At 41.3% G+C, this 16618-nt stretch overlaps 1 long non-coding RNA gene across 1 annotated transcript; it reads left to right on the top strand.

Annotated features, from left to right (window-relative positions):
- Window positions 1-5: 5 nt before the first annotated feature.
- LOC145445509 (uncharacterized) lies at window positions 6-12453 on the top strand. Its single transcript, XR_013917058.1, has 2 exons — window positions 6-3767; window positions 12299-12453. It is a non-coding gene; the product is annotated as an uncharacterized LOC145445509 (long non-coding RNA).
- Window positions 12454-16618: the final 4165 nt, after the last annotated feature.

The raw sequence follows: 16618 nt of genomic DNA, 5'->3' as shown, positions 1-16618 counted from the left end.
TCTCTTGCGAAGGATGTATTGAGTTACGAAGTTGCAAAGTCATTAGAATATGACGTAGGCCTACCTGGGTGTCAAGGCACTGCAAGCTTTGTGATATTGTTCGACAGGTGGTTCAACATAGTGATATGCAGAAGTATTTCGGATCTAAACGATCCCAGATAAGTTTGGCTTGAGGATGCTTTTGTAAAATACTTCGAAGATTGGGAGGTTTGAATCTAGATGAATCACTTACTTTGATGTTTTGTAGCTACTTGACAGATTATTGCAGATGGAGGTGAGAACTCAGCACCCAGGTGAGGAGAAGCGACTTATCGCCAGGCCTACATTGAAAGGTCTCATTTTCACCACCAAGAACATGGTTCGGTTACCGAAGAGACTGATCAGTACCAGCAAGTTAAAAACTGTAGCTTCTTGACACAAGATGTTATGGAAGCAGCTTTTGGTTCTTTGGTGAGTAAGGTGCATTGGTTTTGTCAGTGACATTGTTTTTCAACAGCGGTCATCCATGAGATTCTGCCGCAACCCCGATGTGAGGCAGGTTGGCTACAGTGTGACAACATTGTGTCAACGTAAAGCCATCAAACGGGTGAAGGATGCAAATACAACAGTGGTCGGGAACCTTTTTCAACCGAAGAGCCATATTGGCCCAATATTTTCAATTGTAACTTCCAAAGAGCCATACATGCGCATCAACTGTTACGTCACAATTGAACATTTGTGACGTATTAGTAGCACTTATATATGGGAAACGTCAAACGTAGTGTTTGCCATGTTTTTCTGCCCACAACAGCAGTACATGCCCACCATGTGATACGTCAGTGACGTAGGGTTAAGAGAGGCAAGTGATAGTGAGGCAGCACCGCAGATATCGTCAGGATGAGTGAAGAAATATTGTGAAGCCTTCAGTGGTTATTGGCATCTTCTATCGATGTTTATGAATGACTAGATTCTGAACATTTTAATTCCCAAAATCACGGAATCTTCATATTTATTGTTTGGGAAGCGCGAAAGGAGAGGTAAGACTCAGATGATGCGCAGACGGGCCAAGCCTCACCTGTGACAGCGCAACTCATCGAAAATAGCTTTGGAAATTATAATTACTTATATTAATCAAATGTAATTGTCGCCCTGATTCTAAAAATCCAAGCATTAATCGACTCCTAATATATTCGGCGTAACGTAACGTTACGAACTGACATCTTTACGGGGATGCTAAAATGACATGAAAATTTACCAACAAGTTGCTGCAATATTGATAAATTACCTAAAAAATTGAAAATTTCTTGAAGAGCCATATCTTATACCCAAAAGAGCCATATATGGCTCGCGAGCCATAGGTTCCCGACCACTGAAATACAACATATGCATATGGGCAGAGGTGGTCAGTAACGAAGTACTTCTACTTTTTAGAAGTACTCAAGTAGTTGTCCTCTACTTCTGGTACTTACTCAAGTAGATCTGATTTTTGCTACTTCTACTTCATAATATTTTGTGATCTACTTACTTACTTTTCGCTATTTTCAGTTTATCAAGTAGAAGTAGTTCAATCTTCTAATCAGGAAGATAGCCTGAGGAATTTCGGGGCTGTTTTCACGGAGTACCAACATTTAATTTCCATAATAGTTGAGTAAGGCCGAGAATTTTCGTCGCGCTTCGCGCGCAGTGGATACGGCGTTACCAGTATGATTTCACGAAAGTATCGATGAATATAATTTGGGTAGCGGGTTGGCGTGATTCCGTTCACTCGAGATATCCCAGAGTTCACACGACATTGTCGCCCTTCGCCCATATGAAACAATTCATCGCAGTATATATGGCTCATCATAACGTTTGAAACTGATGTTTCGCAATCCAGCATTTACTTGTCATATCGTAATCTAGCATGTCCATGGCGCTTCCTAACCTGGAAAAGTGGACTCTGACATTTTTGTACGTTTTAGAGCTGTTTCAGCATACCACCTTTAAAACTTTCTGGACTAAAGGCTTGAAAAACGTGTTCCACTTTTAGAACTAGTATTTATGTTTCATTTTCAATTCCCAGTATCATATACTTCGAGTTGTAATTAATATCAGTTCTTTTGTATGGATAACATACATGTTGAAGTATAAAAGCAAGTGTAGTAATGCCTTCAATTTCCGGAAATAAAGCTACACAATATGGCATTTTTACGGTCCACCATATTTTTTATCAACGTTTACTAATCGCGCAAAGTGTTTACACCGTATCCCATACAACTTCTCCGTATTGCTCTTCGACTAAACTACAGACCTTATAATATGGGGTATGGCGCCATACCATGGTATTTTCAAAAACGTGCTGTTCGAGAAAACAGGAGAAGTATCGCATTTCCATATCAATCCTATCATTTTCATCCCATGATGTGGACGAATGCTTATGCTTTCGAAAATTGGATACCTGCTGGTATGCATCAATGTGAATCAAGCTCGTCACCTATCGCATAGCTCGATTTGCACCTTCATATAATCCATGTGAACAAATTAGGATCGTTTTTCACAACTACTTACTTACTTGAGTACTTTTAAAGTCGGTCAATTCTACTTCTACTTCAAGTAGTTTTAGGTTGCTTATGGAAGAAGTACTTCTACTCGTACTTGAGTAGATTTTTTCGTCGCTACTTCTACTTCTACTTGAGTAGCTTTCTTGACTATTTTGACCACCTCTGCATATGGGTCAGTAAACCCATGGACAACCGTCTGCAATCATTCCTTGCCTAAAGCATGGAAATCAACTGCTGATGTGGATGAGCATTGACTAGTTCGAAATTTGATTAAAAATTTTTCATAATTAGATAATATATTTGAATTGAAATAAACCTGAAAATGTTCGACTGACACCTATCAGGGGTAATGGTCAGCAGCTAGTGGCGAATTGCTGGCAATTACCTTCGAGTGTCAGGCGAAAATATTCGGGTTTATTTAAATATGACTTAATATTTGATTATATGCTTTAGTTCTGTTCCTCTAAGATTCTGTTAAATTTTCAATAAAGATTCTGTATTACTATACTAGTGATTTATATTCAGAGTTGCTGCTGGTCGGTATTAGTGTAAAAAGCCAAAGCACCGCGTCAAGGTTCCAACCGTGGCATTGGTTTCCTTGGTGACAGAAGGAACCGCGATGGGAATAGACAGCACTCGTCCCATAGAGAAAAAACTGTTTGGAGAAAAGCTAATTTTTACCTATTTTGTATACCTCCTTCAATCCGTCCCGTAACGCTGCTTTTGAATATTTGGAGCTTTTTGCTTGCTTCTTATAAAGGACATAGCGATTAGCGAACAAAATTATGAGTTCAAATCCGATTGAAATGCATCATGGACTTGTCCAGTACATCCTCCGCAATCTCCACATACTCTCATCAGTCTGTGAAACTATTAAATCAATTAGCTGTTGATACCAAGGGTCTAAACCAGTGGTTCCCAACCTTTTTCGATTCGTCGCCCCCTTTTCAAGCTCCACACCGATCATCGCCCCCCAAATTTTGTCAACCGAAAAATGGGCGTACAAACTGTAATCACCGGCGGGTTGACTAAAAAAAGGTCCATTTTTCGGCTCGACCTCCCCTCGACATTACCCAGAGTGCCGATAGGCTACATCGATGTCTTTTTCACATATGCAGGATAGAAGTTCAAGTGCTGCTAATCAAATATATATAATCACATATCGTAGACTTCATCCAAAAGGGCGGTGTCATCACGAAGAGTTTCGCGGCAAGTCACCACCGCACTCATAAGAACCCATTACGACTCGTCAGCGACCATATAAATATATAGCCTACTATATACTCTCTGGTACAGTTAAAAACTTTTATAGGCAAAGCGCTTTTCGCGGTTCCAAGTTTCCAGTAGCTAATTTATCGTGAGTAAATGACGTGAGATGCCGTGGCGATTGTATCCAGTATATCTAATCAAAAAGGCGGTGAATAGCGTAAAGGTTTACCACCCCTGGGTTAGACTTACTACGGAATCAGCGTGTTATGCGGTCAGGGCGCACGGGTTTCACAGGTATTCTGTGCGGCCCGCGAAAGGTTGCTTGGAATTCAAAACATAAAACTTGCTTTTTTCAATGACTAAAACCATAGGCTGCATCAAATGAACAGGAAATTCGTTTGCTGTGAAGCCTGTTTATTAATATGCCCAAGATTACACTGCCTATACTTTTGAGTTCGCGGGCCGCGTTCAACATCTGAATCCATTCGCGGGCCGAACCATATAAAATTGGGATTATAAACCAAAACGCTATATTGGTATTTGATTATGTAGTGAGGACATGGAGATCATATATATGCTTATTTAAATCAATCATAACATTGCTTTGATGATATCGTCAACGCGTCAGAAACAGCGGCGAGATTTCATAGTCTGGTAGACCTCAATAACCAATTTGTCGAAACTATAGAGATGAAAGTCGGTTTTCCCGATTCTTAGAACAGGATTAAAATTTTAATCTGTGAGCAGCATTCTGTTCATAGATTTACTAATTCCACTATTGGGTTCGGTTCCAGACACACAATGCTGACAGCATCATAACCATGTTAGCTTGAAACAGGCTTCTACCATGTGTACTACTGTACATATAAATACCCTAATTCTGCGCACACAGATGTAACATCCTGGGAATTGATCAATGTAATGGATCAGTGATTGCATTGTTGGTCACAGTTGATTGACTAGTGTGCGCTTTCTTCGCGGAAGCTGGTAGAATCTTGTTCACGTTTCTGGCTGCACGTGTTATCTAGTGCGCGGTCGTTTAGTAGGAAGCTTAGGAATGCTTGTGAACTGTGTAGTTGTACTTGCAATGTAGCGTAGTACCTGTTTATCTCTGTGAGGTACTGTATTGGAGTATTTAGTTGCATTAAGTTTGGCTTGGTATTAAATTCGTAATTTGTGAACACTGCTGGGTGTACTTGATGGCATGCTGGTGGTAGCGGGTCGCCGACGAGAGGGTTTCTGAACCAAAGAACAACGATGTCCCTGTTAGGTCGACAGCGCCGTATCAGGGTCGCTACACGGAGAACGAATATACCTAAAACACGCGCGAATCGATTTTCATGAGAACATCAATGAACTAATGGACGATTTTCATTTTTGCTCTCGGGCGCTGCCATCTTGGCCTATGGTTGGCCAGAGCTGAATCGAGCTTCTTAGGCGCAGGTGGCAGTTTTGGAATAGGTTACGTTATTTAACGCCGTGCGTTTTCGCTTTATGGTGGTCCCGCGTTTTGGTGCAAAATAAGTACGGTATTGATAAAATACTCTCAATACTATACAATGTTTTTGAGCGAAAAACTGAGCTGGTTTACAGTCGTTTTACAAAGCTTTCTTGTGCCGGTGTGTGACAACTTTTCACTCACAAAAGTCGGGGAACAAGTAAGGCCCTGTGGATATGCAGCTGTATCACAGCTGTTTCAGTTGTATCACCCAAGTATCAGCTGTATCATTCAGGTATTAGCTGTATCACAGCCAAGGGGGCAATGGCTCTAGTCATGATTTTCTGATGACTCGACTCGACAGCTGTATATCCACAGGACCAACAAGTAATACCAGATAGACTTAGAGGCCATAGCATAACCCTATCTGTGAAATAGTTGGTCATAACGCATATAAAGTAAGTGAATTTATTCGACTAACAATCTTTATGTTTTATCTGTACAGGTTGATTTGCAAAGTACCGTTGAAAAAATCTATAGCCTATTTTATATAGCTTATAGGCAGGGTTGCCATCGACATGGAACCAAAAATAAGGACAGTCGAAAAATTAGATTAGCATGGAAAAGCGTTTTTGTACATACTTTGTATTAAACGAGCTGGGGCATATCACATTCCATACTTTTCGCTAGAAACAATCTGCTTCAACAACCCCTTGTTATTTGAAAGTGCTTCGTGGTTCTCACGACGGATCAGGTCTAGGTTTTCCTTTACTCAGGGCCGAAACAGCCCTTCGTCAGCCCCCCCCCCCTAAAAAAAAAACGTTAGTCTTGGGCCCCCCATAGGATGATAAACCAAACTTCTTCACCTCGTTGTGATTATAGGCGTCAACCAAGATGGAAAAGGCAATGCCGTGCACCAAGTTTAGACAAAATCATTTTTGAGCGTAGGAGCAAGAACTCCTGGCCGAAAATAATTTATTTGCGATGTTGGAATCGGGGAATATTGATTTGAACAATTGCGATGTGAAGTCGTTGGCGAGGAGTGATTGCTGGTGTTTCACAGTATGGAATGCCCAGGTACCCTCTGCAGCAGCTGTCTTGTAGTCTGTGGTCGTTGGTGCTGATCGACTTGTGGAAAAATAATTCATCGACTGACTCAAATTAATCATTATGACACACATCTTGTGTTTTGGCGTACCAATGTGAGTTGTAGTATAGCGGTCTTTTCTATGGCCTCCAGGTTAATGTCACAATTGCAGATACTGCAATGTGCGAAACACTCGCCCTTCAAGCTTCGTTAGATACCTTTGAATTCTCTCTCATGATCGTTACGAAAAACGTTTTTACGCCTGCTCATTTTAACTAATCAGATTTAGCCTTATTAGTAGCTAAAACTATATGCGCAAGTGCAATATAATTTAGAAAAATTTATCAATGATTTATAGTTTTACTACTGCTTAACCAATGTGTCGGCTGCACTGCGCCTTTTTTCACTTCGCAATAAATGCTGCCTGCCCCACAGCTTGAGCTTATTCTGCTGTAGACCAAACAGCATGAACCTGGTACTGCTGTTTACTGCTAAAATGACGTCCGCTGCGGTAACTTGGTACTGATAGTACTGCTATGCCACCACTCACTGTCCGCCCTAGCTTTCTCACCACTTAGAAGTCAAATCTTGTGGTGTGTAGGTCACGAAAGTTCCTGTCATTTATTATGTCACGACATCACGACGCAAAAGCATAATTTCAGAATATTATGCAACACAGATAGGCTACAAGCGGAAAACTATCGAAGTTATGTAGTGGTTGAAAATAAGACAAAATAAGGACGCAAGACTTTTCTTAGAAATAAGGACAGTTGAGTTTTCTAAGACGTGGCCCTTCAAAATAAGGACAAATCTTAGAAATAAGGACGGTATGGCAACCCTGCTTATAGGAAATCGGATATGAATGCAGATAAGGGACATCGGACTGTGAAAGGAAGATCCCATTTGCACTGTTGCGTTCCAAAATGCAACAATGACTCAAGAATGACGATGAATTTATCTTTTCACAGGTTTCCTGTTAAAGAAAAAACAAGGAAAAATGGGTATTGCTAATCAGTTGTGGTGTGTGGCATGTCTTCTCACTAACTTCAGGGGCCCGTTGTTTTGAATATTCCTAGGCCTACCATGTAACTTTTCTCCATTACTTTTTATGTAGTTTCTAATGCATCTGGGACAAGGTCCTTTGTTGTTTCTAGAATGCTATTATATTTTGCAATTTGGAAACTAGTACCTTGGCAGTTGGCATGTAATTTGTCTGAATTTCGCAATCTAAAAATTGTAGCATGTAGGCTAATTTGTTTGAATTACTTTTCATGTAGTTTCTAAGGAATCTGGAACTAGGTCCCTTGTTGTTCCTAATATGCTATTATAGTTTTCTGATTGACGTTCTATCTGCGCTGCTCCATCTGCACTGCCTATTGTCTCTCTCTTCGCAGCTAGCGATCGCAAGGTCTGAACGAAACGTTATTACAAGGTTCAATGACGATGCGTATATTTACAAATCCTCTAGCACACTGAAGGGAGGATACACACAAGTCTTGAGGCATGGTTGACTGCTATTCTATCATAGCATGCAATCCTTTCATTTCCCATCTGTTCAATAAATGATCAACTTTCGGCAGTTCTGTGCGTCATTTATATTGACGAATTAGGCACGTAGACAATGGACGTAGCCAGTTGTGCAGAGCTATATATATACGGGGCACAACAGGAAGTGAGGGGTTTGGTGCATGGGAACACTATGGAGACCAAACCCGGTTAAAATGACAAATCTCCGGGTCGCCATGACCCTTACATATCCAGCAAATGGGTTGGGTGTCACTGACAGTTCTACGCAGTTCGTCATCAGATCTTGAAATAATGTCCATGGTTCGCGGCGTTGTGGTTGGTCAATATGGCACATCTGCACCTGGAGAATAAGAACACGTCAGCAAAACTGAACGCGGGTAAACCCGTCAACAACTCAGAATATACAAGTTCTATACTCTGGGTTCGATTACTGTCTAAAATGGTCCTGTTATTTGTGACATTTGAGATAAACATTAGCATAGGGTTGGGACTTCGGGATCAAATTTGAAATCCGGGGATCGGGATTTCCCGGGATTTTCGCTCCTCAATCCCGCGATTCCCCGGGATTAGAAAAGTAGTAAAATACACATACAAGTTACACACATAACATTTAGTCCTTGTGATATTGAATTGACGCAAAACATATGAGCATCGAGAGTATCATCGTTTAGATCAGGGGTCCCAAACTCCAATTTGCTCGCGGGCCAATTTCGTAGTTTTTGATGACGCTGCGGGCAGCAGCATCAAATTGGGGTATAATATGTATTTCCCAGTACGGCTTTTTTGTCGGACCTTGCAGATTGGCATTCCATACACATTGTGAAAATGTAATACACTATTGTAATATTCACGGTTGCCACGAAAAAGTCATATTTTTCAATATTTTTAAAAAATAATGTTGTGCTTGGCATAATTTGGCGACATAAGGAGTTATATAGACAGTTAGAAACCACGCGAGACGACAAATGCATCGTGTCATCGTAAAAGCTGTCGCATTATAATTTAGCAGCTAGTGGACGTTTGATAGCGATTCAGGTTTTTGGAGTGGTTTCAGAATGAAATTTCAAGGTCTCAAATCTGAAATTTTCGAGTTTAATATTGTCGAATGCTTGAAAAGTCAAAACGACGACGTGGGCCGCAAAATCAGTTCTGGCGGGCCGCGTGTTTGAGGACCTTTCAAACTGCGTGGGCCTTGAGATCGGGCTGTAGGAAGTATTTACCTTAGAACAGTGTAGTGTTTCTCAAACTTTTGAAGACACGTGCAAATCCCTAATTCGTAAAGCAAGTCAATTACTCACGATTACTATATGACTCATCATATATCTACCACACAAAGTATTAACGCGCATGCAAAAAAAGTCGGAAACTGAAAATCAATGAAGGTTTATAATTTGGAGCACTAAATATTCGCACACTCGAGTCGGGGGTAAACCCACCCTTTCAGTTTTTGTCGATCAAGTCGTCGAAAATAAGGATGTTAATTGAGGTCAGTTTTTGTCGATCAAGTCGTTGAGAATAAGGATTATAATTGAGGTCAGTCTTTATGTCAAAATCACGAAACATTCGGCCAAGGGAGGGCGAAGTTCAGAAAATCTGCAAACTCAGCTCAACATAAAGCTGTATTTTACCTGCACACCTACCAAGAAAATGAGCTTTGTACTGTTGCATATACATTTCAGTGCAGTGATTCTCGAGCTGGGAGACGTGAAAGCATCAAAATCGTGAGCCAATAAAAAATCAGCAACCTTGGCTAACCCAGAGATGGCTCCTAGATGTTATGTCATAATATTTTCATCATATTGGCTCAGTGTTTTGATGCCAATTAACCAATACCCGACGAAGGATTGTAAAGCTAAAGTTACCGATATCGTACAATTTTTAGCGGGTCGCATGGTAATCCTAGTACTACGAGCGTAGTGGTGATGCATCTACGGGTTTTTATTTATCACTTTGTTGCATATGGTTACTCCTTGTTTAGTGCTGATTGGGTTTGCTAGTCTGGAAGGTGATATAGAAAAAATGTATATGTCGATCCGAATTTTTTTTACACCCAGGTTGAAGTTTTCTGCATGTGAGGGAAGATTCTTCCAGCATGCCATTGTAAACAAAGTCACGTACTGTAATCATGGGATTATCACAGATAATTTTTCAAATATTTTCGGTCCTAGTGTCTCATCGGTACCAAATCCCCCCTACTGATGTCAGTGGCGGCTCGTGACAACATCGGGTGGTGGGGCAAGGGCTGCGAGCGACTTTTATCAACATGACGTCACAATGGCATTTTCCAACGTGAAAAAGTAACTTTATGATGGTCACATGAATTTCCCGACAACAGTGATTTTAACGTAGGTGCCGCGAGAGGTTTGCCGGTGAGCCGTGACTTGAAGTGTGGTAACAAATGTTTTATTCATTTATTTTACATAATGTACGTGAACTAAGAATCGTCCCTATGCCACGAATCAATTATCAGGTCATCGTTAGTAGCATGCGTTATGATTTCATGGTAGAGTTAGAGATTACGCAAATCGCAAAATAATTTTTCTAATCCCGTCCGAAAGTGTTTCGTACACGACCCTGGTGTGTTACGACCACTGAGCTGGTGGGCTGGTGGTTACGAGTTACGACCAGGTGATAGGCAACCAAAGCGGGGGCACCCGGCGTACGATTGGATCAATGGACTGGACAATTTCTAGACCTCTAATTTTCGCTCTGAAGGCAACTGCGTAAACTAGCCTACGTACGGAGCGAAGATTCAATACGATCATGTTCACACTTGACTTGACCAGACTAATTCCAATGACTAGAACTCGAGAGATTGCGTCGGCCTAACTGCAAAGGTCAACGACTTCGGACACATACGCAATTGTTATCTCATAGATTGGGCCTGTCATATTGAATCCAGAACATCAATTTGAATGGTCTTTGAAGAACTAAGGACAGCAGCCTCGAAACTTCGGTCTCGGAACAACATAGTACATTTAGGCCTTGAAACTGGAGATTGTGACACAACACATACGGCTTACTGTCTATAAGTCTGCTGCGAAATCGCCGTTGGAAAACATATTAATCAATAAATACATGAATGAAAGCCGTTAATTTAGCTTACTGTTACATGAAATCATCGAGAAGTAGCATTCGCAATCTCATAACCCATTCCGGCATGGTACACTGTAAAAATCAATACAAACAGACGAACACCGAACTTTGAGTAAAATAGATCGAGGAATAAGCTGATCGAATGATCAGCTGTTAGCCGACATCGAAAATGAAATAGCTATCGCATTTGACAGGGGATTGCAAGCAAATGGTTTGAAGGCTACAATTTCACAGTGAAATGCACATTGGCGAACATAAAATTATGTGAATATTTGAATGCAAACCGAGAATCTTAGTTAGCTGTTTCATGCGATCATCGAAATATACCATTGGAAATATCATCACCGATCTCGTTATGGAACGCAGACTATATTAGCACAGACAGACACCGGCTTTTGCGTGAGATCCGCAATGATATAGGTAGGCTAAGTATCAGATCAGCGCGCATCTCTACCATACTCGACCTCGAAAACGAAATAACTGCCTCAATCATTGAGTGTCAACTTTAGGGCTTGGCATCGCGTTCGATACTAAGATCAAGACATACCGTGCAAAAGCTCATGACATATCTAGGTATGGAACATCGTTAAAATCAATAGAGACCAATAACGGCTTTTGCGTAAATATGTTAGCGATAAATGAAGAGTCGGCTCTCACTCGACTTTGGAAACGAAATTACCACCCACATATTTCAGTGACAAACTTAAAACTTGTTACAGCGGTCGATACTAACATTAAGACTTACCGTGTCAAATGTCATGACCGATCTCGGTATGGAACATCGTCAAAATCAATGGAGACCAATATCGGCTTTTGAGTAAAATCTGTTTGCTGTACAATGTACATGATAGATCAGCACACACTGAACTTCAGAAACGAAATTACTACCCTTATCTTTAAGTAGCAAGCCTGAAACTTGGAGCAGTGCTAAATACTACCTTCATGACATATCATACCAAGTTTCAAGAATTATCATGGTGCGAAACATCGTCAAAATCGACATATACCAGTAAAGGTCGACTCAACGCATATTACGGTAACCGAGTTCAGATATAGATACGATTGTTACATCTCACTTTAGGGGCGACCAGGCATAGTTGCCCCACTTGCTCGGCCATTTTACGAATAGGAGAGAGTAAATCACCGTTTCTTTATTGTGCGCGGCTTTGAGAGAATAGATAGTGAAAGCTTGTTATGAGCGCTACCGGGGCAAGCCCCGGCTAGGCCTTCGCAAAGCGAAAACACGGAAGAGAATTCGATTTTCGCAGAGACTTCGCTATGTATGGGCATTTGTTAGCGAAAGCACAAGAAGAACGCGGGTTTCGCTGTGATCTCGGTATATATTGATTGCTGTGCGTCTATAAATGGTTAAATTGTTATTGAACAGAATTTTAGGACGAGCCGCCACTGACTGATGTAAAGATTCAAAAACGTGGTTGTTGGACTGTGGCCTATTTTATCTCGATATGGAATTAATGCGGCCCGCGTCCTCTACGAAATTTGAAAAGTGGCCCGCAACCCGTTTCGAGTTGGCGACCCCTGGTGCAATACAAGGTTTATACTGTACAGTGGTTTATTGTAAGTTGTACTTATAAAACGACGATGAAATGATGATAATATCCAGAGGTGGTCAGTAACGAAGTACTTCTACTTTTTCGAAGTACTCAAGTAGTTTTCCTCTACTTCTGGTACTTACTCAAGTAGATCTGATTTTCGCTACTTCTACTTCTACTTCTTAATATTTTGTGATCTACTTACTTACTTTTCGCTATTTTCAGTTTGTCAAGTAGAAGTAGTTCAATCTTCCAATCAGGAAGATAGGCTGAGGAATTTCGGAGCTGTTTTCACGGAGTATTAACATTTAATTTTCATGAAAGTTCAGCAAAGCACAGAATTTTCGTCGCGCTTCGCGCGCAGTGGATACGGATCGAGTGATAAGTATGATTTCGCGAAAGTATCGGTAAATATAATTTAGTGGAGGATTGGCTTGGTTCCGTTCACACCACATTGTTGCCCTTCACCAATATGAAATAATTCATCACAGTATATATGGTTATCATCATAACGTTTGAAACTGATGTTTCGCAATCCAGCATTTTTTTGTCATATCGTAATCTAGCATGTATGTCCATGGCGTGTCCTAATCTGGAAGAGTGAAATTTGACTTTTTTAGTTTTAGAGCTGTTTTAGCATACCACCTTTGAAACTTTCTGGACTAAAAACATGAAATACCTATTCTGCTTTTAGAAGTAGTATTTATATTTCACTTTCAATTCCCAGTATCATGTACTTTGAGTTATAATTAATATCAGTGCTTTTGTCCGAATAACATACATGTTGAAGTATAAAAGCAAGTGCAGTAGTGCCTTTAATTTCTGGAAATAAAGCTACACAATATGGCATTTTTACGGTCCACCATATGTTTTATTAACGTTTGCTAATCGCGCAAAGTGTTTACACCGTATCCTATACAACTTCTTCATATTGCTCTTCGACTAAACTACGGGCCTTATAATATGGGAGATGGCGCCATACCATGCTATTTTCTAAAACGTGTTGATCGAGAAAACAGAGGATTAGTATATCGCATTTCCTTATCAATACTATGATTTTCATTCCATGATGTGGACGAATGCTTGTGCTATCGAAAATTGGATATCTGCTGGTATGCATCAATATGAATCAAGCTCGTCACCTATCACATATCTCAATTTGCACCTTTTTATAATCCATCCAATCAGGATCGTTTTCACAACTACTTACTTACTTGAGTACTTTTAAAGTCAGTCAATTCTACTTCTACTTCAAGTAGTTTTAGGTTGCTCATGAAAGAAGTACTTCTACTTGTACTTGAGTAGATTATTTCGTCGCTACTTCTACTTCTACTTGAGTAGCTTTCTTGACTACTTTGACCACCTCTGATAATATCATATTAAAAGTTATCACTAACCTCAATAGTTATTTCACGACAAATTAAAAAGCATTCCAGAATGATGCCGACTTTCGAATACTTTCTATAGACTACGACCGTGTACCAAATAATTTCAGATTATGGAATAAATATTGTCGAAGAATTCATATGCAAAGTCAGCATTTAAGGATATTTTGTGTAGTATTTTGGATACCGCTCGAATAACTTGGTTGAAGGTGCGAGGCTGGTGGATTGATGATCACCGGATGTGTGTTTAATAGGAAGTTACATAGTCGCATCATAGTCGGCTTGATATCCAATAAGATTACATGCCATAATGAGATTGATAAAACTCTCAATGTTTGGCTCCGGGACACCCACGGTTTCGTAAATCGCAGTGATATAACAATTAGCTCCATTCATATTTCTGTATGTATTCCACAAAAAATACACGTGGAATTCCATTTCTGCTTCACAGCGTTACAAGGATGAGCGAGCCAAAGTTTTACTCAACGACACCCTTTTGAAAGAGTTCCTTGTCACTAAGGGACTGATACGCACGCAAGGTGTCCGAACACCCGCTGCAGAAAGCGAGGCAAACTGCGATGGGCAACACGAGCAGGGAGTCTGACCGCCGCGTCTGCAAGAGAGCGCGAGTAGCAAGGGGAGAATCCTGATTCCATCATGGTCATTCGCTGTAATAATGCTTGTAGCACTTATGTCTCTCCAAGAACCGGGACGGTTTTTGCATACAGAGACAAGCAGAACTGTGCCAACACAAAGCTCAGCTACCAGAAGGTGATGCAGATTATCTTCCACTGGTCGATTGATAGATTGGGCGTAGACACTACAACATCTCTTGGCCTAATTGAGGCTAGCATCGTCGACTGGCGCAATTTCTGTCGGGAAATCTGCCTAGCAGGTTTTCAGCGACGCGAGAAATTGAGAGGAGTCGGGATCGTAATGAAAATCGACGAATCCCTTATTCGATGGAAGCGTAAAGCTCATCGTGTTAGGTTTTTACGTGGGGACTACCAGGCAGGGAGTAGCGATGGAGGTGATGACGATGGAGATGATGGGACATCCGGGGTGAGCGATGTTGAGAGTGACGGGAATTCTGGAGTTGGTCCGGATCTAGATAGTGATTCTGGACCAAGCAGAAATCCCAACATTGGTGTTGGTTCTGGCAGCCCACGTGATGATGGTTATAGCGAGGGGAGTTCTGGAGTTGGTCCGGATCGAAATGATGATCCCAGACCAAGCAGAAATCCCAACATTGGCGTTGGGTCTGCCAACCAACAAACGTCAGGCCAGAGGGCTCCATGGGTTGTGAGAATGCGCCAAATTTCCATTTCTTATAACAGTCGTAATGAGGAAATCCGAAAGGCAAACGAGCTTCGGCTCTTCCCAGTGGAGCGGCGGGATAAACGTACTCTCCATGACTTGATTCCTGCCGAGGTAGAGCTGGGTACAATCATTCAGACCGATGAATGGGGAGGCTACAATGGTCTCAACAGAATCGGATACCAACACTACACTGTGAACCACACCAATTATTTCGTTTCGCCTAATACAGGTGCTCATAACAATGTATTGAAACATCGTGGCGCTCGGTCAAGGACAAGCTTCTGCGCATTATGCGAGGTACTTCCCCTGCGTTGTTCCCCTCGCATTTGGCAGAAATGTGGTTTTGTTCACCGACCGGGGGCCGCTGGGAAGTCTGCAATAGATTGCTAGAGTGGATCGCCCATGAATAACCAGCGTGAAGTGGTTGGTAATCTGATAGGTGATAGCCGACTGGTACGAAAGCTCCTATCTCCCAACGCGGCGGTCGTAAAACAGCCCTTTCTGGGCTAACTTGTCACAATCAGCCCTTTTCAGGGCTACCTTTTCATAAACAGCCCATTTCAGGGCTACCTTTTCACTAACGGCCTTTTTCAGGGCTAATTTTTGGTGGCAATGTTGCAGGCCTTCCCGTGGCGCCACTGTTGCGCTCTCACAGCATATGGTTACCCAAGAGGATTTGTACTCTTTTTTTACTTTTTAAAAAGTGTCCTCGAAGGACGCTCAAATGTTTTCTTTTTTGGTTAAATATAGGGTAAAATTTGACTGAGATACAGTAAATAAGCACTGAAGTAACGCTCCGGCCGCTATTTCGGAAGCTGATGGCAGGAAAGTTGACTTTTTTTGAAAAAGTGGCCGGAAAGAACCTTTTTTTGAAAGTGTCCTCTTTTCAGATTTCCCAAATACGGTAACCCTATCTCAGCAGAGCAACCGATTTATTCGATTTTATCGCATTGCAACCTCATGTTTTTATTGTTGACGAATAAAATTTAAAGCAAAGCCAGGTTTCGCCTGCGTTAAATTGGGGTTTCACGGGCAATTAAAGACGAATAATAGAAAAGCATATAGGTATCAAGCTTCTTTTCAAGATGCAACGTCGTAGGCAGTGCCAACACTTGGTCAGCATGAAAATTAGGAGGACAGGATGTAGTGTAGCCCAACTCTGGGGAAGAAATAGTGTATTCGCCACTGGGTGAAATACGTGATAGTGAGGTCAGTGTCGTAGCAGCGACTTGGTGGTTAGGGCTCTGCGCCAGGGGCGGCAAAATTAGGCTGCACAGTGTACACAACAGCCGGCTAAAAGCAGCGTATAAATCAGGGGCGGGCAACTTCTCCAGTCGGCGGGCCGGATGTAGGAAAATTAAGTACTTGGCGGGCCGGATTGCTGACTCGATACATTATTTGCCCATTTATTCACATATACATTATACATCGAATAAATCTTATTTAATGATAGTATTTTAACGAAGCAATGTTATTTCAAAGCA

The sequence above is a fragment of the Botryllus schlosseri genome, chromosome 8 (assembly GCF_051294905.1).
Source record: "Botryllus schlosseri isolate E-star chromosome 8, Bs_hap1, whole genome shotgun sequence".
In the NCBI taxonomy this organism is placed as follows: Eukaryota; Metazoa; Chordata; class Ascidiacea; order Stolidobranchia; family Styelidae; genus Botryllus; species Botryllus schlosseri.
This window is presented reverse-complemented; position numbering and strand designations above follow the sequence as displayed.